The sequence below is a fragment of the Castor canadensis genome, chromosome 14 (genome assembly GCF_047511655.1).
Source record: "Castor canadensis chromosome 14, mCasCan1.hap1v2, whole genome shotgun sequence".
In the NCBI taxonomy this organism is placed as follows: domain Eukaryota; kingdom Metazoa; phylum Chordata; class Mammalia; order Rodentia; family Castoridae; genus Castor; species Castor canadensis.
In genome coordinates, this window is record NC_133399.1 from 18,104,899 (window position 1) to 18,128,513 (window position 23,615).

Here is a 23,615-nt window from a genome sequence, read left to right on the forward strand (position 1 = left end):
TTTGGAATTCATTATTTAATAGCTCTTCCTGAACACAGGTTATTTGATCCTTAGTGGTAGTGGTAGAATTGGCTTTTGATGGAAAGTGGTTGTCTAGTTGTGTCCTTCTGTGTTGAGATTTATGCATCTGGAGTTGTTTTCCATTATGGTTTTAATCTCTTCTACCTCTGTAGTTGGTGTTTTGGGTTATTTTTCCTACTGGGGCTTCAGCAGTGTTCCTCAGAGAGGGGCATGATGGATATGTTATCCCTTGCAAAGTTCTTGTTGTGCTGCCAATTAACTCTTATCTCTCATCTGTGAGGAGGCTGGAGTTCCTCCTTTTTATGGGGGCACAGGGACTCTCCTGCAGTCACAATAGTGATCACTGTGTCTCTCCTCTGTGAGGGATAGGCCTCCTACAACCAGAAGGGTAGTGGATTGCCACTATAGGGAGTAGCTGTGATTCTGGGTCCTTTACAGGAAAGACATGAGTCTCCTGAAGGGAGATGAAGTGTGAAACACTGGGCTTCTGTGTGCCTTGGGGGAAAAGGGCTTTTAGTACCACCTGAAGAGTACCAGGTTTTAGTCTTCCTACCCTCAATGGGAAATCTGCCATTTTTTCTCTTTGATGGTGGAGCAAGGGCTCTCTTGCTGTCATGGACAGGGGAGATTGCTAGGCCTCCATGTTCTGTGAGGAGTGAATCCTTCTGGCCAGCAAATCAGCAAGGCCTGAAGCCAGGGATTCACTTGGATGTGTTGTAGTATGCTCCTGGCACTGTGTGGCAAGTTGAATTATTTGGTGCTAACCAGGCAGCAGTGCCCCTGGGGTCTACATGCATAGGGGCATGGGCTTCCTGGAGTCATGGCAGCTGCTGCCAGCTTAGGAGAACAGAGCCTGCAGGCAGGAAGAATTCCAGGTCCTGATTTCCCACACAGGTCTGGAGGAGTGCAGTTCTGTGGGACTACAACCTGCTTTGTAAAACCAAGCCAGCAGGTGGCAGGAGTTTTGGGGTCTGATTTCCTGCATGGGCTTCTGGAAGCACAGTTCTGTGGTGCTGCTGCTGGCTTAGGAGAAGAAAGCCTGCATGCAGCAGTACTTCCATGGCCCAGGTCAGTTTTGTGGTTGCCTGGGGAACCAAACCTGCTCTCTTGTGCCTTCTGTTGCCCATGGAGCAACAGCAGACATGGGAACTGCATACATAGGGGCATTGGTTTCTCTGGCACTTCAGGATAAAGGTAGCAGACCATGTATTAGGGGAGGTCATAGAGATCTGAATTTCTGTGCATTCTGGGCAGCAGGACTTACTGCTGAGTAATTAGTCTGGAGCCATGCATGATGTCAGGGGCAAGGCATCAGGAGTGTTGCACTGCATGTCATTCTTCCCATGGTTAGTTGTTTCTCTATTTGTGGATTCAGAGAGGGTTTTACATATCACTAGTTATGAACTCTGGTAGGTGCCTTGTGGGTTCCTCTGATTTTCATTTCTTGGGTAATTGGTTGCCACTAGGCTATAAGAATGTCAACAATTAGCCATCTTGAATGCTGCTGGCCAGCACTATTGACAAATATAGTTCCAAAACCTCCAGAATCTGTAAGTATTAAAATGGTTGACACCAGTGGATGATCTATTGCTTCTTTGAGAGTTTCTGAGAAGAGCTGGGATCTTCCAGGAATTTTGTTTTCTTCTCAATACATTTTTTCAAAGTCTTCAAACTAAGGTTGCCATATATAGTACTTTCTATGGATACTATAATCAATTATCTAGTAAAAAATTTACTACATTTCAGCTCTTAAGGTTGCAAATCTTCTATGCACTTCATTTTGTTAAAATGTGAGGGCTGTAATCCTTTTCACTGCCTTTTCCAATATTTGAGGCCATCCATTCCCCTTGTTTCATGGCCTCTTCTACCATCTTCCTAGCAGGCAATGGTGTATTAAGTCCTCCTGACACTGCCTTATTCTGACATTTCCTATTTTTATCTCTTATAATTGTGAAGATCTCTGTGATTCCTTGGGATCATAGCTAATTCAAGATAATGTTCATATCTGTTGTCAATTTATTAAAAGCCTAAATTTTATCTACTACTATATTTGCCCCTAGATAATTAGAATACCATATTCATAGGTTGTAGAGACCAGGGCATGAATATAATTGGAGTGAATTATTCTACTTGCCTTATCATGTTCCCACTTGAGACAAAGAAGGTGTAACGTGATGTCTGTAGTGTGCAGTTATTCAAAAATCAGGAAATGTTATTTACTCATGTATGAAAATGGAAAAATGAGACCTGTTGAAAAATTACAGTAATGGAAGGAGGTGGAATAAAGGAAAATGAGGGAAGAGGTAAATTCAACTGTGAAATGCTGTGAGAACTTCTGTAAATGTTACAATTTACATGAAGTACAACAATGATAAAAATTCTAAAATAGAAAACATATTACTGCTCTGAACATAATGCAGCTTCACAGTGTATTATTGAATGGAACAAGGCAGTCTTAAAAATTCACATTGTATAATTCTATTTATATGATGCTTAATTGGGTCAAGAAGTTATCTACATCATTAATATTGTAGATAGTTTTCAACATGGGGCAGAATTGGTATCTGTAATGGGCATAAATAACTTCCTGCATGACTGGCTTGATTCTATCTCTTGGTCAGGCATCTGTTTGCATGAATGTATTCATTTAGTGAAAATTCATTGAGATTGTTTTATATGGCACTTTTCTAATATGTATTCAATGCTAATGTTTGTTTTTTTAGAAAGACTCACCAGAAACTCACCTTTTAAATCACCTTTGATTCTTTTACCTGTATTCCTACCTGATATGTGGTTTCAATATATAGAGATGAAAGAGCAGCTACTCTGTGGTCATAGTGATGACACATTTGTGTGGTAGTTTAGAAAACTAGAAGAAGCAGGGTGTGGTGGTATTTGTCCACATTCCCAGCACTACAGACTGAGGCAGGGGGATTTTATACTGAGTTACACAGCAAGTTCCACATCAGCTTTGTCTACTTAACAAAAGCCTACTTCCACAAAAAGACAAGCAAAAGAAGACCAAATCTTTAATAATGCTATACACTTGTCAGAATATTCTTGATTTCTATAACATGACATCTCTGGTTGATGAATAAATCAAGCATGAATTTATTTTAGCCATGATTTTGGTTTGTGTTTCTGCTATGTGTACCTGATGCCCATCTGTAACTTGAAGCACAGTTCACAGATATTGTAGACTTTTATATAACATGTCACATATGTAAAAGATCATCAAAAGAATCACAAATGGTTGTATTCTACAAATGACAAGATTTCATTCTGATTAAATTGGTTAATTATTCTCTAATATTTATATAGATCATGGTTTCTTTGTTGATTCATCTGTTGATCACTTAGTTTAATTCCATCCAAGGCTTGTGTATTGTGCAAATCACTGCCACCAGTAATCCTTGAGGACATTGTGTTAAGCTAAACATTTTGGACACCCTGAATTTCACTCATGTGAAAAAGGTAAATACACTAATCTCATAGGACATAACATACTGGTTCCCAGAAGGTGGGGAAAGGTCATGGGTTGAGGAGGTAAAAAGAGCTGGTGCACAGATACAAAAATAGTAGGAGAAAAAGATTTAATGTTCTAAATCACTGTAGGGTGACTATAATTAGAATAGCAGTGTACATTTCAAAATAACTAAATTAAAAGGAATTGAATGTTCCCAACACCAGAAATAAAAATAATATTTCAGAGTATGGAGATGTTACTCAGGCTAATTTGATACTTGCACATTGTATACATTTATCAAAATATCACACATTACTCCATAAATATGTACAATTAATAGGTAGCAAGTAACATATTAACAAAGGCTACCTTTTAACAAAGGGATGCATAACTTGGAGAAATGGCTGTAAAGTTAGAGAATGGTACTCAGAGGGAGTCCCAGGGTAATGACAGTGCCACAAAGGGATGACTAGTGTCAATAATTGGAGGAAATTTTTTTATGCTGAGGCCAAAAGTGTGGTAAGTTTTAAATGAGGAGTCTAGAGGCCATACCAGTGCCCATTTTTGTCTATTACTGAAACATTACATTAGTGCTACTTAGGGACCATAAAAACTTTGAGATAAGAATTGGTTCCAAAGGTTGGGCTGGTTAGGTGTAGGTGTGATGTGGAGCTGAGCACAGGGCTAGGGCAAGGTGCTGCTATCTTCCTCCATGCCAGGGACTAGTGACCCTGTCTACTCAAGCCCACCCCTGTGGCCCATTGTTCCATCTCCTGTGTATATGCATTTATTTATCCTCTCATCCCTTTTTGGTGGAGTGGTTGCAGGTCGCAGTCACCACCATGTATGGTGGGCAGCTTTGGATGTGTGCTGGGCCCTTTTTATGTATTGCCTTAGCTATAGTGGGTATCACTGCTGAATCCAGAGAGTCCGGTGGGATGGGCGGGCATCCCCATATACAGATGCTTTCCCCTCCTCCCTTTTTGGGGGTAGTGTTAGTGTGTATATGTGGCAGTGGGAGGCTCATGTCAGTCCACAACCCCACTGGGTCCACCCCTGCTGTCCACTGCACCTCCTTCTGTGTGTGCATGAGCACGTGTGTATTTCCCTTCTTATCTCTTTTTGGGAGAGTTGGACAGTGGTGGCAAATCTGAACACCTGCCAGGACCTTCCCAGGATTATCTTAGCTGTGGCAGGGGTTTCACCTGGAATGTGGGTTTGGGCACTTGTGTGGTGTAGAAACCCATGTCTTCCTTACCCCCACCAGGTCCACGTCCTAGACCAGTTTTGTGAGTCTCCTTCATCTCTGCCAGAAACCAGCAGCCATTTTTTTTTTATTTTATTATTTTTTTGGTTGGTTGTTTTTATTTTTATTTCTTATTTCTTTTCTTTGTGGGCCAAGACTTCTAGGTTCTTTTTTTTCCCCATTTTTCTTTTATTATTCATATGTGCATACAAGGCTTGGTTCATTTCTCCCCCCTGCCCCCACCCCCTCCCTTACCACCCACTCCGCCCCCTCTCTCTCCCCCCCCAATACCCAGCAGAAACTATTTTGCCCTTATTTCTACTTTTGTTGTAGAGAGAGTATAAGCAATAATAGGAAGGAACAAGGGTTTTTGCTGGTTGAGATAAGGATAGCTATACAGGGCATTGACTCACATTGATTTCCTGTGCATGTGTGTTGCCTTCTAGGATAATTCTTTCTGATCTCACTTTTTCTCTAGTACCTGTTCCTCTTTTCCTATTGGCCTCAGTTGCTTTAAGGTATCTGCTTTAGTTTCTTTGCGTTAAGGGCAACAAATGCTAGCTAGTTTTTTAGGTGTCTTACCTATCCTCACCCCTTCCTTGTGTGCTCTCGCTTTTATCATGTGCTCATAGTCCAATCCCCTTGTTGTGTTTGCCCTTGATCTAATGTCCACATATGAGGGAGAACATATGATTTTTGTTCTTTTGGGCCAGGCTAACCTCACTCAGAATGATGTTCTCCAATTCCATCCATTTACCAGCGAATGATAACATTTCGTTCTTCTTCATGGCTACCAGCAGCCAATTTAAAGCAGGTGCAGATCACCGGGCATGACAAACTAGGTGTGGGAATAACTCAAGAAAGTCATAAAGGACCATGAAATGAGTTTCCCATGGGAGTCCAGGGTCCCAGGAAGAACCAGGAGGGAAAGGCAGAAAGAGATCAAGGACAAGATGACAGGTTCAGGGAGGGAGTGTGTGAGTAAAATTATGTCTATTGCTTCTGGCAGGGACAGAAGGGACGACATAGCATCTTAGGTGTGGGAGAGGGAACAGAGCCAAGAGACAGAACACACTTGAGGGATTAACGGTAAGGCATGCTCTCAGGTCGGTCCCACTAAGTGGTACTGGAACACTGTCAGCCACACAAAATCTCCACTCTTGGGTCGCTGCCTCTGGCAGAAAGGGGTATTGACAGGTGGGAGAAGACTAAGATCACCAGGTACCAAAACCAAACCAGTCTCCTTCAAAGTAGCATAAGTCATACCTGAATAAACCCTCAGCTTGGTTTCAGCTCACAGGAAGGGAGCAGAAAGCATCCCCCAGAGGCAGAATCACTGTGAGGCCAAGGTTGGCTAGGAGCTGTGGGTTTCATACCGTGGCAGGAAAATCCCTTATGAAGACAGGAACAGAGAGAGAGACAGGGGTAACACCACAGGAAAGTCTGCTTTTGGCTAGTCCTCAGCAGATGTTTTTCCCTATCAGAAGTATCCAGCAGGGCACTGAAGGCTAATGGGTGCACTGTAGGCAAACTCGTGCTGGTATGGTGCTCAGTCATACCAACCTTGGTCCAGGAGAGATGTCCCTTTGTGCAGTCACCAGAAATGTTATCTGCCAGTATGAAATGTTGTGGGTCGGTGTCAAGGGCTCTTGCCTTCACAGGACAGATAAATGGCTTTTGAGGCAGCTGATTGACTCATGAGACAAGGCTGTTACACAAAGTAAGATTTATTAGAGAGAAAGGTAATGAATGCTACAGCAAGAGCAGTGCAGTGGAGCCTGGAAAACTGTGTCTCCCTGCTCAGGTGAAGGCTGGGGCTTTTTATGGATGCTTTAACTCTGGGTTAGGGTAAGGGTTAGGTGGGTTCTTATCCCTGGCTGTGGATTTGCAAGCATGGGCTGTCTTTGATGAGGTGGTCTGTTTGCCCCTTATTGGTGGAAGCAACCTTGAGAGCATTTTGTTTATCAACCTTGTGGCAGATTTATGAGACCATGTATCTCCCCCTCAGGATGCAGGACTCATAGTGCTCTTCATGGGGGATGGGATACTCACTAATCTGTCTTTTAGGTTCCCAGACCCAACATTGCTATTTCCAATTTGTCAATCTATATAAACTTCACTTGGAGTAAAGTATTATATGATCAAATTTAGTCCTTGATTATGATAGTTAGTGTGGTAACTATGCTGAATAAGAAAACACATTTCTGACAATCAATGACAAAAAAAAATCAGGACCAGTTCTAAAACTTCCAAGTTTGCTAAAATTTCCATGAGCAGGAGATAGTGATGCATGCTGTTGGTCCCACAAGTGCAAAGCTATGGCAGAATAATATCCTGTACTACAAAATTATGTAATTGGGCTTTGTCATCAAGGGTGTTTTATTCCAATCAGTAGAGAACACAACATGGACATGTTACATAGAAATGAGAAAAATAAAACAGTCTCTTCTACAGCATTAAAAGTATTCTTCTGAAATTTGTGTCATGCCAAGAGATTAATGGGCATTTTCTTAGATTTTTAATCCAAGTGTGAGAATAAGGAAATGTGAAACTAATGAATAGTAACAGTTGACATGTCAGAGAGAGCAGAAGGCTTAAAGATGGATAACAAAAAATTTGTACAGAAGAAATCAAAGAATTGAACATATCAAAAAATAAATAGAAGTGATATGTACTTCCTCAAGATGATAAAAATAATTTCTTGCTCTAAGTATCAATCCTGAAATCAGCAACAATTTCGTGTGCCCAGAATAATTGGTGCTTTAATAGTTTCTTTCTCAAAGAATATCTTCAGAGCCCTCTTGATGTACTTATTCCTCTGACTGTATATAAATGCTTAAACATAGGGTTTACATGTCTTACATCACTGATGTTGTAGCTATTGAGTGAGAGTTTGGGGTCACAAGAAAACTTAGGTACACTCTTAGGATCATACAGTTTAAAAAAAGAGACAACTAAGAGGTGGAAAATGCTTTGTACTTCCCCTGAGCTGATGAGATCAAACATATGGAGTAGGAACAAAGGGTGCCAGTGAGAGGACCACCACCCAGCAAGGTAACTGCAAAGTTCATCACCATATTATTAATAAAAGTCCCAGAAAATGCAGGGTAAGCTAGCTGATAAAGTTCACAGAAGACATCTTGAGCTTCCACATCTGTACAGAGATAGCTGCAACACTATGAAGCTCTGTAACAAGGAATTCAAGGCACTTGTGACCCAGGACACCAACCAGCCACAGAACTGGTTGTTAATGATGACTGTGTAGTGCAGGGGGTAACAGATGGCCACAAAGTGACTAGAGACTATCATACTCTGTCCAACACTCCAAATAATGCAAAAAAGTAAATCTGAGTGATGCATTCTTCATAGGTTATGACTTTTCTATCAGTCTGGATGTTCATGAGCATCTCTGTGACAGTGACAGAGATGTAGTAGATATCCACAAAGGACAGGTTGAAGGGGAAGAAGCACATGGATGTGTGCAGGTGGGAGTCTGAAATGATGGCCAGGATCATGACGAGGTTCCCAAGCACCAGTGGGAAGGTTGAGAAGGAGTAGTGCAGACCAGAACCTCTCCTACTTCAGTGTGAATATGGGTCCCTTGGAGATGTTGTTGAAATGCAGGCTGTGACTGATCACATCTAGGTTGGCTTAGAGATTTTTCTTTTGCAACATAGGGGCTGTTGATATTGATGTTGCCAGTCTCACTCTGGACCAATCTTTTTAAAATGTTTAACAGATAAATTTTAATTAATTTATGTGTTGTAACCTAAAGTTTTGAAGTTATACTATTTTGTGTAATAACTTAATTATCTGATAAGCATGTGCATTACCTCACAGTAGCATTTTCTTGGTGAGAATTATTAATAGAAACTCTTAGCATTTTTAAAGAATACAATATATAGGCAGCTATAGTCACCATATTTACAGTAGAGCTCTTGATCTTACTCCTCACACAGAACTGTCATTTTGTGTCCTTTGACGAAACATCTCCTCAACCACCCTACCACAAATTCCCAAGTCCTTCATAAGTATCATTATACTATTGGTAAGAAATCAACAATTTTGGATTCCAGATGTGAGTAAGATCATCTAACATTTGTCTTTCAGTGTCTTTCACATATCATAATGACTGCTAGCTACATCTATGATTGTAGAAGGAATCACACTCCAAAAAAGAGATCCATTTAGGATTTGTATTTTGTCTTGGCAATAGGCTGTAGTGGTATTGATAGCAGGCATCAAGAGATCTCTGGAGATATTTCAGCTGCTGTGTTGCAATCCTACCTCAGCCACATGACAAATCCAAGTAGATAGGGGAAGAAAGGACATGTGGAGGAGAAGTAAGTGTCCCAGCTAAGGACAACCAAGATCTGGCTAATATTCTAAAAATCCTATCCAACATTAGCAGAGCATCCCCAGCAGACCCATACCTGATGACAAATGCATAAGGGGACCAGATGATCTCTAAAAAATACCCAAGGTGCCATCCCATTGAAAAAACGGCATTGCATTTAAGGTCTTCCAAATAGCTAACGTATTCAGTAACCAATAGAAATATGACTGAGGCAATCATAACAATTTGGTACTTTGTATTGTTTTCATTTGCATTGATACTGAGGAAGTCATTCACATTTACTTATTTCTAGAAATCCATTTGCTATGACTCTCTTTAAAATCATTATATGCAGATTACTTTTAAAAAAAAGAGCATGGATTTTTATGCAGGAAGAATTGTGACCCCAAATTGCGAGACTGAGCAGTAATTAAACCTCCCCTGTAAATTAGACTTCAACTATGAAGATCAAAGTTATTCTAGAGCATCTCAGTGATACACAATGGATGATTTTTTATTCTGTTCACCCATCACCATTTTTAGTGGTTATGGCAGAATTCAGAAATAATAAGCATTTAGAACAATGCATAACTCAGATTAACTGATTGTCCTGGAAGTTTTCAAAAAGGAACACACAGATAATTCAATAACAAAATGGAATATGTGTCATATAATTCTTAGTGAATGAATCCCTTCAAACCTGGACAACCGCCATCCAAACTTCCACATTTATATATACAGTGTGAAGAACTATTACAGAATGAAGACATTTGTCTCATCCTATTTCCGGTCTTTTCTGCTTTTGAAGATCAATTAATAAATGTTATTATTTCAAATTTCTCATTCTATGTAGAATTCCCTTGTAGTTCCTTGCTAAACACGTTTTGCTTGTGAAGACAGTGGGCAGAGTGGACACCAAACTGAGTAAGAAGACAGAATACTGATAATGAGAAGAAAAGTCAAAGAGCAATTATAACACATAAATGTGTGTTAAAACCTAACTTGTTGGTAAGAGCCATTAATAGAATGATGCATGAAGGGATAATCAACCCAAGAGTGATTTTTTTCCAAGAGATGGAGTATAACACATTGCTATATTTTATATTTTGTAAAACAAAAGCCAGTGTGTGTTTTTGTCTACATAGGTGGAGCTAACATGATTATATTTTACAGTGCCAATGGAAAAATAATTTGGTTTGATATACAATATCTGGGAAGTTATTGTTAAAAATTCATGCTCCACCTTTTCTCTTTATGTAGCTGCCGCCTATTTTGACACATTTTTATGTCATCATAATAATTCTTTGCTTTCTTCTAGAAAAAAGAAATTCTCATTGTTCCAGTGGTTAAATATAAGTCTTCCCTTTTCTAATTCAATTTTTAAAATAACTTTTGAAGAACAAAATTGGTAAAGTAAACTATTCTTAATATGAGAGGGGGAGAGAGGAATAGAGGAGAGAGGAGAAAGGGGAAAGGAGAGTGAGGAGAAGAGAAGAGGAGAGAGAGAGTTGAGCTTTCTTTGTTCTTACTTTTATAGAGATGTTGAAGGCAATAAACTGGAAAGATCAGAAAATGAATCTTGACAATTTCTCCTTCCACAATCTGATCAAATATTATACATTCTCACTGTGATATTTGAAGATTGTGATCAATAGCAGTGTTTTCAAAGCACCCTTGATGTCCTTTTCTTCAGATTGTAGACAAAGGGGTTCAGCATGAGGGTGACCACAGTGTATATCACTGAGGCTGTTGAGCATGAGTGTGAATTTTGTGTCCCAGCAGCACTGAGGTACACTCCTAAAAGTATAGAATAAAATAAGGAGACACTGAGAGGTGAGACACCCAGATGGAAAATGCTTTATATTTGCCCTGAGTTGACAAGATTTTATGTGCACATGAAACTACCTTAGAGTAACAAAAAAGGATGCCAGTGAGAGGGCCAACCCCCAGCAACACAGCTGCAAATTTCATCATGATATTAGTAATAAGAATGTCAGAAAAGGCTAGGTGGGACAACTTATTAGGTTCACAGAAAAATGTGGCATTTCTTCCTGTGTACAGAAGGACAGGCACAGCACCATGAAGCTCTGTAACAAGGAATAAAGGGAACTTGTGATCTAGGACACCAATGCCAGCAAACCGTATAGCTGTGGGTTCTTGATAACTCTGCAGTGCAGGGGATGACAGATGGCAACAAACCTGTTATAGACCATCACAAGAATGAAATTGTCCAGCACTACAAATGATGCATAAAATAAATCTGCATAATGTAGCCTTCATAAGTTATGGCCTTGCTATATGTTTAGAGGTTCACCAGCATCTTTGGTACAGTGGTGGAGGTGAAGCAAATGTCTACAAAGGACAGGTTGGAGAGGCAGAAGTGCATGAATCTGTGCAGTTAAGAATCCCTAACTATCCCCAGAATAATCAGCAGGTTCTCAAACACATTGCCAGCTACACAGAGAGGAAAATCCCATACATTTGAAACTATAGTTCTGGGTCTTCTGAAAATCTCAAGAGAAGAAATTCTGAAATTTGGGTATCATTTTCTACTTTCATTGTGAACACCAGAAATTGAAAAGGAATGTGATTACTTTTGGTATTAGTTGTTCATTTAGATGCCTGTCTGTGCCATCTCTGATTAAGGATTTCTGATCCGGTCTATAATGTCCCCTAAATATGTTGAGTTATCCACAGTTTTTATGCACAAATCTTTCATGTACTTTAGAAATGCAAAGTGAGATGCAAACTGAGTTATAACAGTGTTTCTGGCTATATCTAGAAAATGACTTCATTGTGCTAAGAAATCAAAGTGCCTATTGCTCAGTCATGAAAATAATATAAATAGATAATAAAATTATCAAACAATATGACCTCAAAGAGAATGTGAAATACATTTGCTTTCAAAAGCATAATACGTGCTTGAGGACATAGATTTGATCATTTTACAATGTGCATATTTACTAAAATATCACATTGTACCCCACAAATGTCTACAGTTTTCATGTATGATAAAAATCAGAAATCTAAATATCAAGTATAGTCCATGTGTTAACTTTCTATTTACATTTTGAGCACCTGCATTGTGTCATCTGCTGTGTATTTGAAGTGCCTATAACTCAAAATGAACAATAATAAAATTGTTCAGGCTATTAGCTAATGATAGGAAAATGTGTTTTAACTCGGTCTATAAAAAGAAAAAAATTAAAATGTTGAGCCATTGGGATTTACAATGGTCAGTTGCTTACATTCAGTAGATAAGTAAAGCCAGCTTGCATATTCTCGTGTTACAGATATTTCTTATCATAAAGGTGATTTCAAGGACCAAAGATGCATCACTTCCACTCAGTAACAGGGCTTCCAAGTACCCTTATTACATTTGAGTTTTTAATTTGGAGAGAGCTGAAGATTAAGCAAGTACAAATTAGAATTATTTAAAAATTCAGAGTAAAGATTCCAAGATGGCGGCTAGAGGTAGGAAGCAGAAAGTGACCCTCCTATAGTGAAATCTTGGAGAGACGCTGGAGACACACTTTGCAGGCATAATCACTGAGAAAAGGCATAACTTTGACCCCTCCACACCTCCAGCCGGCGCAGAGAATCTCCACTTCACGTTAAACGGAGAAACGAGGAGGGCCCTCGGGGCCGCCAGTGGCCGGCGCCCATACGGCTTGGGAAGACGTGGACCAGGTGAGCTTCGCGGTACCACGGTAGCCCCACAGACAAGCCTGGGCCAGAGCAGCATAGCCCCCAGACAGACTGACCTCCACCCGGGAAAAAAAGAGAAACTGAGTAATAAGCAATAAGAACAGTTAAGACACGCTGGAAAGAGGGTGGGGTGCCCTGAGCGCTGAAGATTGGGGGAAGGGAATCCTTCCCGGAACTGTAAATAAACAAGCCGGGCAGGCCGGAGAGCCTCTGGCGGGAGCGGGGCGCGCGCCCAGCAACCAGGAGCGGGGAAGCTTGTGAGAGTGGAGGAGGAAAGACCCACTTCCCACGTGAACTGTAAACAAACATGGCGGCCGGAAGGAGCAGCAGCACCGCCTAGTAAGCAGGAGCAGGAAAGCTTCTGAAAGTGGCAGTGGGAGGAAAACTTCAGAGGAGAGGGGGGAAGACCCACCTCCCACATGAACTGTAAATAAACACGCAGGCCTGACAACGCGGGGCAGTGGCACCTTTCCCAGTGCTTGGAAAGGGGAAAGCCTGTAGCAGAGGCTCCCGCACAGGAGAACTCTGAGCAAACAAAGCCTGTGGGACCAGGTGAGTGCTAGCTCACCCCAGAGATCTGCATAAATAACGCCGCCAGTTGCAGGCTGAGAGCAGCAGGCAGGCAAGCCACAGTTGCAGATACCACTCTCAGAACTGTCTCCAGACGCTTTTTTTTCTTTTTCTCCCTACCTTTGATGAGAGAACAACCGAATTACACCTGCAAGACGAAAAACTTACTGAAACTGTATTGCATTTGAACTGGGGACACTTGGTGGGGCTTTTTGTTTGTTTGTTTTTTGTTTTTTGTTTTGTGTGTGTGTGTGTGTGTGTGTGTTTGTGTGTGTGTGTGTGTGTGAGTGTGTAGTTTTGTTCTACTTTATGTATCCCCTTTGATGAGACAACTACAGAACAATATCTGAGGCACCAACTCCAGGACTGGAGATTGAGACGGACACCCAAATTATTAAGACTGAAACTGCATCGCATATAAACTTAGAAGTTTTTTGGTTTTTTTTTTTTTAATTTTCTATTTTCCATTTTATTTTAATTCATTTTTATATATAGATATTACTTTCATTTACTTATTTTTTATTTTTTTATCTTTGATTTTCAATCCTCTCTCTGTCTCTCTAATGTCTGTTCAGCTTACTGTCGATTAGTACACTAAAACTCCCTGTTTATACCTTTGAAACTCTCTTGTCTGATACCTTGTTCTGCTTTCTCCCTCTTGTCTGTATATTTGTTTTCCCCGTTTCTTTAACTTCTTGCTTTCCATCTCAGCTCACTCTTCCATTCTAAATATTACCATTGTTATTATTACAAGCTAGAAAATACTTAATTACACACAGTACAGGGACAGTAACAACACCAAGGACAATGACAGGAAGACATAAAAAACAGGAAAACCAGTTCCCCACAGCAAAAAATTAGTACAGGAACCAGAGGGGAATGAAGAGAACAGAAACTCAGATCCAGACTCCAACAAAATGAAGATAAACTATGCCAAAGGACCCAATGAAGCCCACAAGAATAATTTAAAAGAAGACATACTACAGGTACTCAATGAGAATTTTATAGAGATGATACTGGATACGGTCAACCAAAATGTACAGGAGACACTCAAGAAATTCCAAGACAATAAAAATAGAGAATTTGAAAAAGCAAAAGAAGAAATAAAGGAAACCATAGAAGCACTGTATAAACACCAAAGTGAAAGAGAGAACACAATGAATAAATGGATAAATGAACTCTGGACAAAAATAGACAACAATAAAGAAGAAAACTGCCAGGATATGGAAAACCTCAGAAAAAAGAACGAAACAGAACTGCAAAACAAAATGGAAGGCCAATCCAGCAGAATAGAACAAACAGAAGACAGAATCTCAGAACTTGAAGATGAAATGGTAATTAAAGGAAAAACCGAAGAACTATTAATTAAACAACTCAAGACCTGTGAAAAGAAAATGCAAGAACTCACTGACTCCATCAAAAGACCAAACTTGAGAATCATGGGCATCGAAGAAGGAGAAGAGGTGCAAGCGAAGGGAATGCGTAATATATTCAATAAAATAATAACGGAAAATTTCCCAAATCTAGAGAAAGATATTCCCATACAAATGAAAGAGGCCTCCAGGACACCAAACAGACCAGATCAAAATAGAACTACTCCACGACATATCATCATTAAAACAACAAGTTCAGAAACTAAGGAAAGAATATTGAAGGCTGCAAGAGAGAAAAAAACAAGTAACATACAAAGGTAAACCCATCAAAATCACAGCAGACTTCTCAACAGAAACATTAAAAGCAAGAAGAGCGTGGGGTGAGATCTTCCGGGCACTGAATGAAAATAACTTCAACCGCAGAATACTCTACCCAGCAAAGCTATCATTCAAAATAGATGGAGCAATAAAAGTCTTCCATGATAAGCAGAAACTAAAACAATATGTGACCACAAAGCCACCATTACAAAAGATTCTGCAAGGGATCCTGCACACAGAAAGTGACACCCAACTTAACCATGAAAAGGCAGGCAGCACCAAAACACAGGATAAGAAAAAGCAAGACAGTAGACAGTAACATCAAGTTAGGTACACACAATCAAACCTTCAAGCAACTAAGATAACTAAATGGCAGGAATCACTACATACCTATCAGTACTAACGCTTAATGTTAATGGACTTAATTCACCCATCAAAAGACACCATTTGACAAAATGGATTAAAAAAGAAGATCCAACAATTTGTTGCTTACAGGAGACTCGTCTCACCGACAGAAATAAGCATATGCTTAGGATGAAAGGCTGGAAGAAGATTTACCAAGACAATGGCCCCCGAAAACAAGCAGGAGTAGCAATACTTATCTCTGACAAAGTAGACTTCAAACCTACATTGATCAAATGAGATAAAGAAGGACATTCCATACTAATAAAAGGGGAAATAGACCAAAAGGAAATAATAATCATCAATCTGTACGCACCCAATGTCAACGCACCCAATTTCACCAAACATACCCTGAAAGACCTAAAAGCATATATAAATGCCAACACAGTGGTTGTGGGAGACTTTAACACTCCATTATCATCAATAGATAGGTCATCCAAACAAAAACTCAATAAAGAAATCCAAGATCTAAAATATGCAATAGATCAAATGGACCTCGTAGATGTCTACAGAACATTTCATCCAACCTCTACACAATATACATTCTTCTCAGCAGCCCATGGAACCTTCTCCAAAATAGATCATATCCTAGGGCACAAAGCAAGCCTCAGCAAATATAAGAAAATAGAAATAATACCGTGCATACTATCTGACCACAATGCAGTAAAAGTAGAACTCAACAACAAAAGTAAAGACAAAAAACATGCAAACAGCTGGAAACTAAATAACTCATTACTTAATGAAGAGTGGATCATCGATGCAATAAAAGAGGAAATTAAAAAGTTCCTGGAAGTCAATGAAAATGAAAACAACCTACCGGAACCTATGGGACACAGCTAAGGCAGTCTTGAGAGGAAAGTTTATAGCCATGAGTGCATATATTAAAAAGATTGAAAGATCCCAAATCAATGACCTAATGATACATCTCAAACTCCTAGAAAAACAAGAACAAGCAAATCCCAAAACAAATAGAAGGAGAGAAATAATAAAAATAAGAGCTGAAATCAACGAAATAGAAACCAAAAAAACCATACAAAGAATTAATGAAACAAAAAGTTGGTTCTTTGAAAAAATAAACAAGATCGATAGACCCCTGGCAAACCTGACTAAAATGAGGAGAGAAAAAACCCAAATTAGTAGAATTAGGAATGCAAAAGGGGAGATAACAACAAACACAATGGAAGTCCAGGAAATCATCAGAGACTACTTTGAGAACCTATATTCAAATAAATTTGAAAATCTAAAAGAAATGGACAGATTTCTAGATACATATGATCATCCAAAACTGAACCAAGAGGAAATTAATCACCTGAATAGACCTATAACACAAAATGAAATTGAAGCAGCAATCAAGAGTCTCCCCAAAAAGAAAAGTCCAGGACCTGATGGATTCTCTGCTGAATTCTATCAGACCTTTAAAGAAGAACTGATACCAACCCTCCTTAAACTGTTCCATGAAATAGAAAGGGAAGGAAAACTGCCAAACACATTTTATGAAGCCAGTATTACACTTATCCCAAAACCAGGCAAAGACACCTCCAAAAAGGAGAACTATAGGCCAATCTCCTTAATGAACATTGATGCAAAAATCCTCAACAAAATAATGGCAAACCGAATTCAGCAACACATCAAAAAGATTATTCACCACGACCAAGTAGGCTTCATCCCAGGGATGCAGGGGTGGTTCAACATACGAAAATCAATAAACGTAATAAACCACATTAACAGAAGCAAAGACAAAAACCACTTGATCATCTCAATAGATGCAGAAAAAGCCTTTGATAAGATCCAACATCATTTCATGATAAAAGCTCTAAGAAAACTAGGAATAGAAGGAAAGTTCCTCAACATTATAAAAGCTATATATGACAAACCTACAGCCAGCATTATACTTAACGGAGAAAAATTAAAACCATTCCCTCTAAAATCAGGAACCAGACAAGGATGCCCACTATCTCCACTCCTATTCAACATAGTACTGGAATTCCTAGCCAGAGCAATTAGGCAAGAAGAAGGAATAAAAGGAATACAAATAGGTAAAGAAACTGTCAAAATATCCCTATTTGCAGATGACATGATCCTATACCTTAAAGACCCAAAAAACTCTACTCAGAAGCTTCAAGACATCATCAATAGTTATAGCAAGGTAGCAGGATATAAAATCAACATAGCAAAATCATTAGCATTTCTATACACTAACAATGAGCAAACGTAAAAAGAATGTATGGAAACAATTCCATTTACAATAGCCTCAAACAAAATCAAATACCTAGGTGTAAACCTAACAAAAGATGTGAAAGACCTCTACAAGGAAAACTATACACTTCTGAAGAAAGAGATTGAGGAAGACTATAGAAAGTGGAGAGAACTCCCATGCTCATGGATTGGTAGAATCAACATAGTAAAAATGTTGATACTCCCCAAAGTAATCTACATGTTTAATGCAATTCCCATCAAAATTCCAATGACATTCATTAAAGAGATTGAAAAATCTACTGTGAAATTTATATGGAAACACAAGAGGCCACGAATAGCCAAGGCAATACTCAATCAAAAGAACAATGCAGGAGGTATCACAATACCTGACTTCAAACTATATTTTTTTTGATATTTTTGATTTTGAAAGCATCCAACGTTTAACAGAATAAATTAAGTTAAAGCTCTTCTAAATTAATAGAAAGGCACATAGGTGTATAGGCAGAAATAGACAGGTAGAAGATCATAATCTCAAGTGGCTTTAAATTCTTTAAGGATCTCATGTGGTTATTCTATAGGTGGGTGTTACCATCTGCAGGTAAACATGCTTAGGATTTAGATGACAAATTTCATGTACAAGCTGTAACATGTAAAAGAATCTACAAGGCTGGGAGTTATAGCATGAACTTAACTTAAACCTCATTATTTTATGTAGTGATGTTTCAAACACATTTCGATCATGATACAAACTGCAATACAAAAAAATCAGAAAATATAAAATCCCCCCTCACGTAGAAATAAACTTTCCAATTGTTAATCTGAAAAAAGCACCATAAATACCCTCGAGTATCTAAAAGCCTACAAACATAGTAGTAAAAATGGATTTTATGAATTTCTTTTAAGTTATAATTACACCCATTTAGGGATTCTTCATCTGAATTGGAGCTTGGAAAAAAATACTGCGGGTATCTAAGAAAGTCATAGATAATTTAAAATAGGTTCAAACTTCATATATTAAGGACTTAGCAAAAAGTATCCTCTAAGGAACACTGGTAACTTTTACAAATAAACTCTTGTTGAATACTGTGTCATGTGCCGCTGAAGCAGGGAGGAGGGCAAAAAAGAAAGAAACAAGCAAGTCTTTATTTGGATAATGTAGCAGCGGGGAGGAGATGGCATAGCAGGGAGATGAAACTTAAAAAATCTAAATGTGAAGATGGTCTTGCACCGCTGGGCTGAACTACATGCAACCACATATGGGTTAAACTTTGCTTTTTGTTTCTCTAACCTGCTTGCAATGGTATATTAGGTGAGAGCCCTTTGTTTTCAGGGCTCAGCCTTTGGATGTAAATCCACTGAGTCACTGCCAGCACACTAGCAAACATTGCTTCCTGAAAAGCCTTGGTGTCCCTTCTTTGTTTGAGGTTCCTGCAACATTTCTGGGGGGTTTCTCCTGGACTGGGAGACAGTGTTTTCATACCTTTGTTGCCTGGACTCAGCATCTCCAGCTCATCAGGAGATCATCCAAGCAGGTGCTAGTGGACTTGTTGATCTGAATGAGGGACATGCCTCTCCTGGTGCACTGAAAAGCAAGCCTCAGTTGCACAAAGGAACACATTGAAGGCTTGAAACCGATTGGAGCCCCCCACTTGTTAGACTGATAAAAACCCAGCTTTGATAATATTTCTTAAAAATGGTTTTTATTTTGTCAAGATAGCTGTCAGGAATTTTTGGTGCTACAGGTTAATCCACAAATTTATGAAGACAACAAGAGTTTTTAAAACATAGAAAGGCAAGAGGCAGCTGAGCACAGGGAGTGCTGTTGCACTGTTTTGATGGTTGAGACTGATTTACTTATGTAAAACAAAGTAAAAAACAAAGCCAAAGTACACCCTCCAGACAGGATAAAAGGAAAAACAAAACTCAACAAGAAGCACTACACTGCAGGTCAAGACCCCCAGTTTTTATTGAAGTCAACAAAGTGGAGATGTTAGTCCTACTACTTCAACATGTCAGGCAGAGGGAAATTTTGGTCTGGAATGGCCAGATTGGACCTGTTATTTTAGGAGTGTGCCAATCAAATGTAAATAAGATTTAAATCTTATTGACAGGTCAAATCAGTCAGTACAAAGCCCATGAACAGAAGTTTAATTTCTTTTTATTAGAATTCTTTTCACTAGATTTTTCCAGGAATATAGTGTGAATGTATTAAAATATGCAGACCTCACACTTACTATAATGCACAAGATGTGGTGTTTTATAAGCAACCATTAGAACAACATGGTCTATCCTACCTCATTGCTCACATGGTTTATACCAGGAAGGAGTTTATCTCTTTACAAGTCTGTGAATCTGTTAAGCCTTTTTTTGAAATATCTAGAGAATAACTCAACACAAGTACAAGAATATATAAATTTAATATATTTCAATAGTATAATGCATCATACTCAGTTTTCTAAGCTATATTCTTTGTTTATAATGAAGATTATAATCATTAATCTTCTATTTATCTATTAATAGATTAATCTTCTATTAATCTATTTCATGCCAAAGTCAAAGTTACAAATTTTGTTAATGTTCTGGTGAAAATGCAAGTCCTAGCCTGAACATGATAGGAAATAGGTCTCAACCAGGTTCTTTTCTCTACTCTATTGCAACAATTATAAAAGTTACCATGGAAACTAGATTGTCGTTACCTCTGCATTCCATTCAACATATGTGAGTAATTTTGCTTCATTTTCATAGACAGGCCAATTATCAAAGTTAATTCAGTTATCTATTAATAATTTTACAAGTAATGCTCTCATATTTCATAAGTTTTGGCAAATGTGTGCCTATATTATCTGATATTAATGAATTCATATTGTTAGATTACTGTCCTGGAAGATCAAATACATGACTATTTCTATAATTTTATTTGATATGGCTGATTTACTGTCTTCAGAAATTGTAACATTGTGCATTTTTGGTAGTCTTAGCAGTAGAGTTCATTGTCAAACATTTAGTTTTTTGTCAAGTACATTTGAAAGAATTATATCTCTCTACGTATACTTTTAATTCACTTTACTATTAGTGAGATAGACTTCACTCCCAAATGTCTCATGAACAATAGCATTTGTCTCCTCACACATCTTTCCCCATGGGACTGGGGTTGTGAACCACACCTCCAGTGCATTTTGCTCTGCTGATTTTAGAGATGAGATCTCTTGAACTATTTCCTTGAGCTGCCATCAAACCCAGATCATCCTGATCTCAGTCTCCCAAGTAGTTAAGAATAGAGGTGTGAACCACTGGCACTGGCCTTCATTTGATTTTTTGTGAACTGAGTGTATCTTTAGCCTAGTTTTTTCTCAGATTATTTCCCATCTTCTTTGTGCCTTTGCACAGGTTGAAGGGGAAGAAGCACATGGATGTGTGCAGGTGGGAGTCTGAAATGATGGCCAGGATAATGACAAGGTTCCCAAGCACCAGTGGGAAGGTTGAGAAGGAGTAGTGTAGACCAGAACCTCTCCTACTTCAGTGTGAATATGGGTCCCTTGGAGATGTTGTTCAAATGCAGGCTGTGACTGAGCACATCTAGGTTGGCTTAGAGATTTTTCTTTTGCAACATAGGGGCTGTTGATATTGATGTTGCCAGTCTCACTCTGGACCAATCTTTTTAAAATGTTTAACAGATAAATTTTGATTAATTTATGTGCTGTAACCTAAAGTTTTGAAGTTATACTATTTTGTGTAATAACTTAATTATCTGATAAGCATGTGCATTACCTCACAGTAGCATTTTCTTGGTGAGAATTATTAATAGAAACTCTTAGCATTTTTTAAGAATAATGGTGAGAATTCTTAATAGAAACTCTTAGCATTTTTAAAGAATACAATATATAGGCAGCTATAGTCACCATATTTACAGTAGAGCTCTTGATCTTACTCCTCACACAGAACTGTCATTTTGTGTCCTTTGACCAAACATCTCCTCAACCACCCTACCACAAATTCCCAAGTTCTTCATAAGTATCATTATACTATTGGTAAGAAATCAACAATTTTGGATTCCAGATGTGAGTAAGATCATCTAACATTTGTCTTTCAGTGTCTTTCACATATCATAATGACTGCTAGCTACATCTATGATTTAGAAGGAATCACACTCCAAAAAAGAGATCCATTTAGGATTTGTATTTTGTCTTGGCAATAGGCTATAGTAAGTGGTATTGATAGCAGGCATCAAGAGATCTCTGGAGATATTTCAGCTGCTGTGTTGCAATCCTACCTCAGCCACATGACAAATCCAAGTAGATAGGGGAAGAAAGGACATGTGGAGAAGTAAGTGTCCCAGCTAAGGACAACCAAGATCTGGCTAATATTCTAAAAATCCTATCCAACATTAGCAGAGCATCCCCAGCAGACCCATACCTGATGACAAATGCATAAGGGGACCAGATGATCTCTAAAAAATACCCAAGGTGCCATCCCATTGAAAAAACAGCATTGCATTTAAGGTCTTCCAAATAGCTAACGTATTCAGTAACCAATAGAAATATGACTGAGGCAATCATAACAATTTGGTACTTTGTATTGTTTTCATTTGCATTGATACTGAGGAAGTCATTCACATTTACTTATTTCTAGAAATCCATTTGCTATGACTCTCTTTAAAATCATTATATGCAGATTACTTTTAAAAAAAAGAGCATGGATTTTTATGCAGGAAGAATTGTGACCCCAAATTGCGAGACTGAGCAGTAATTAAACCTCCCCTGTAAATTAGACTTCAACTATGAAGATCAAAGTTATTCTAGAGCATCTCAGTGATACACAATGGATGATTTTTTATTCTGTTCACCCATCACCATTTTTAGTGGTTATGGCAGAATTCAGAAATAATAAGCATTTAGAACAATGCATAACTCAGATTAACTGATTGTCCTGGAAGTTTTCAAAAAGGAACACACAGATAATTCAATAACAAAATGGAATATGTGTCATATAATTCTTAGTGAATGAATCCCTTCAAACCTGGACAACCGCCATCCAAACTTCCACATTTATATATACAGTGTGAAGAACTATTACAGAATGAAGACATTTGTCTCATCCTATTTCCGGTCTTTTCTGCTTTTGAGGATCAATTAATAAATGTTATTATTTCAAATTTCTCATTCTATGTAGAATTCCCTTGTAGTTCCTTGCTAAACACGTTTTGCTTGTGAAGACAGTGGGCAGAGTGGACACCAAACTGAGTAAGAAGACAGAATACTGATAATGAGAAGAAAAGTCAAAGAGCAATTATAACACATAAATGTGTGTTAAAACCTAACTTGTTGGTAAGAGCCATTAATAGAATGATGCATGAAGGGATAATCAACCCAATAGTGATTTTTTTCCAAGAGATGGAGTATAACACATTGCTATATTTTATATTTTGTAAAACAAAAGCCAGTGTGTGTTTTTGTCTACATAGGTGGAGCTAACATGATTATATTTTACAGTGCCAATGGAAAAATAATTTGGTTTGATATACAATATCTGGGAAGTTATTGTTAAAAATTCATGCTCCACCTTTTCTCTTTATGTAGCTGCTGCCTATTTTGACACATTTTTATGTCATCATAATAATTCTTTGCTTTCTTCTAGAAAAAAGAAATTCTCATTGTTCCAGTGGTTAAATATAAGTCTTCCCTTTTCTAATTCAATTTTTAAAATAACTTTTGAAGAACAAAATTGGTAAAGTAAACTATTCTTAATATGAGAGGGGGAGAGAGGAATAGAGGAGAGAGGAGAAAGGGGAAAGGAGAGTGAGGAGAAGAGAAGAGGAGAGAGAGAGTTGAGCTTTCTTTGTTCTTACTTTTATAGAGATGTTGAAGGCAATAAACTGGAAAGATCAGAAAATGAATCTTGACAATTTCTCCTTCCACAATCTGATCAAATATTATACGTTCTCACTGTGATATTTGAAGATTGTGATCAATAGCAGTGTTT

General features: G+C 38.4%; 1 pseudogene; it reads right to left on the reverse strand.

Moving 5' to 3' along the window:
- Positions 1–10,732: 10,732 nt before the first annotated feature.
- On the reverse strand, positions 10,733–11,455 carry LOC109676076 (olfactory receptor 7A10-like; annotated as a pseudogene).
- Positions 11,456–23,615: the final 12,160 nt, after the last annotated feature.